Below are 3,045 nucleotides of genomic sequence, written 5' to 3'. Positions count from 1 at the left end.
TAAGTTGAGTTGACTCTTATGCATGGTGACCCAATTGGGCAGAGTAAAATTACCTTTGAGGTTTACTAGGCTATAATCACTAAGTATCTCTCTGCTTTGGAAGAGTTGTGCAGTTTCAAACTACCAACCTTTCATTTAGTAGCTAAGCCTATTAACTGCTCGGATCACCCTAGGACTCAGGCCCTTTGGATGTGAATGGGACTTGATTCAAGCTTTAAATCACATGGCACATGGCAGGACTTGTGCTACCTATGAGACAGTTTGATTTACCAGCAATGGTTGTCCTCTGTTCTACCTTTTTGTCAATTTAGATAATTTTCTCACAACCAAAGAGTAAATTAATTACTTTAGAAAGTTCTGATTCTTGTCATGTGTGTCTATTTGGAGTGACTGGAATGTGACTTTCAGAAAAACAAAGAAGCCAGGCTTCCATTTATTTTGTGTGCATCCTGCTCTAGGTAGAGTCACAGTCACTAATGGTGGGACCATGGAGAAAGGCCATTATAGCCCAGTTCAGCTACAATATAGATATCATTATTTGCATTATCTCTGGGAGTCAAACTCTATCATATGCGAATTAGATGCTACTGCACATATTATCTGGTCCAATCCATTTATGTGACAGATGAAACCACTAAATGGGAATGTTTGAAGCTTGCCTGAGGTCCTAAAGTTAGTTACTTCCTTCTTCCTGTCCAGGTCATTAGGACTTGCTCTATGTTGGCATGACATCGTCAACTAACCTGACAATATCTTCAGCAACACTGTAATCCTCCCCCCCCCCAAAAAAAAAGTTACATTCTGAGTCACAAGGATCAGGACGTGAAGATACATACCCTTTCGCTATAGCCTCAGCAGATCCCAAGGTTAGCTGGCACAACATAATCCACAAATAAGATGTTCTGCATCCTACTTGGCTGAGTAGCAACTAAGGTCTTAAAACCTTGCCATATAACATGCATCTATTGGTTTCTCACCATCCAGAATGAAGAGTGAAGGTAACCAAAGGCACATGAGGCCAATAAGTCTAAAGCCTGATGGACCATGTGAACCCAGCCCTCAAGATCCTGCCATCAGATGAACTAGACTGTGCCCAGTTACCACAAACAACTGCTCTGAAGGGACCACATTAGAAGGTCCTGGACCGAGTAGGAGAAAAAGATGGAATAAAGCTAAAAACCATCAGAAAGACCAACCTTACAGGGTGGATGATAGGTGGGACCCCAAGACTATGAAGCTTAGATAAGCTTCAGACTTGGAATTGAACTCTTTACCCCTGTAGCTCAACTGTTAGTCAGCCCACATAGCGCAGCGTGTGTGGTAGTTACAGAATCTGGTGTCAATATGAGAGGATGACGAGGAAAGGAGTGGTGCCTGGCCTGTCAATCAAGACATTACCAATGAGGCCTCTGCGTGGGCATGGCCTTCTCCGAGAATTCTGTATTTCCTCCTTGGAGGCGGGAGACACTTCTCAGTCTCTGCTCACTCCCTGAGACAATGTTCTAGTGACAAGACACATGGAGCTACCTCCTGGGAGCTAGAGAAGCCTCTTGGACCTACCCTGATGCAACCTCTGGAGACAGATAAGTCACAAAGAGACCCCTGCCAGCACTGAGATGTTTACAACGCCACTGGATCCAGAAGACTTCCAACCCACTGGCCTGTGATCTTCCTGCATTTGCCATCAGTGCACGTATTTTGTGAGTCTGAAGAGGACTTTATGGATTGGTATAGGACATATGGGCTGATATTGGACTTACGGGCTTGGACTGGACTGGGTTGTGATGCTTTGTTAACATACAATTCACAAAGCATCACATTCCTGCCTTGGTATAAAACTCTTTCTTACACACATGAGAATTTCTATGCATTTGTTTCTCCAGTCTACCTGGACCAACACAACGTGTGAGGCAAGCAGTAGCACCAGAGAGGGCTCTCTGCTCAGCACATCCAACCACAGGCAATCAGAGGGCAGCATCGTTATGAGGGATTGAGCTCTGATGCAGGAGAGGAAAGGAAAGGACACCAGAGGGAGCAAACCCAGGAAGGAAGGGAGAAGGGTGCTCTTATGTTGTGGATCAACGTCACAGTCAATGTTACATGACAAACTGCATATGTATTGTTGAATGGAAAACCAATTTACTCTATAACTTTCACCAAATCCCAATAAAAAGATTTGGTTATTTTTTAAGGTAAAAAGCAAGTAAACAGCGAAATAACCCCCAACATGCTTTAAGGTTAGTGTAGCTGTAACATAATAAATAATACTACCAGTTGCTATAAAGTCAGCTCCTGCTTGTGTGCCTCCGAGTCGGTGCTCCATAGAGTTTACAGTGTCTGGATTTTGGGAATTCAATCAATAGATCTTTATTCCAGGATGCCGCCGGGTGAAGTCAAAACTCCATTTCCATTGAGAACCAAGCAATTGAACCTTTCTTTAAAGCAATCATTTAAAAATACCAGATCTCCTCTTTTACTTAACTGTGCAAACTTTGCATTTTTACTTTGAAAACGTATTTTGTGCTTCCTCCCACGGAAACTATCCTTTTCGCTCTGTTCGCGGAACGTCTGTCAGAGCATCGTTACTGCTTTCCTCGCGTCAGATGCTATTTATGGTTGGGGAATTTTTTTCTCACCTATTTGCCCATTCTTCTCTCTTTAAATTAACCTTCCTGTTCATTTAACTCAGGTTAAAAAGTGGAGATATTTTTCTTAGAAATAATTTATCACCACCTATTTGACTCTTTATACCCTGAAAATCCACTCTATGGGAGATAGGAGGATTTAACGGGTTATTTCAGATATAAATTTCAGTTGGAAGAATGCTTCAAAATTTAATATCTGCCTTCCTCCTGCATTTTGTATTTTTCTTTTTGTTCATCTACAGCTGTTTACATTCTGCGGTGCAAGGGAGAGCCCCCTTCCTTCCTCCCCCCAACACAGAGGGCAGAGGGGCTGGGGAGCGGGCGCCTCCTCCCCTCCCACCCCCCATCCCACCACACGCTCCCTATTCTGGCGCTGCTTGCCTAATCCTGTCCAAAGCCT

This window comes from Tenrec ecaudatus, chromosome 1, assembly GCF_050624435.1.
Source record: "Tenrec ecaudatus isolate mTenEca1 chromosome 1, mTenEca1.hap1, whole genome shotgun sequence".
Taxonomy (NCBI): Eukaryota; Metazoa; Chordata; class Mammalia; order Afrosoricida; family Tenrecidae; genus Tenrec; species Tenrec ecaudatus.
This window is presented reverse-complemented; position numbering follows the sequence as displayed.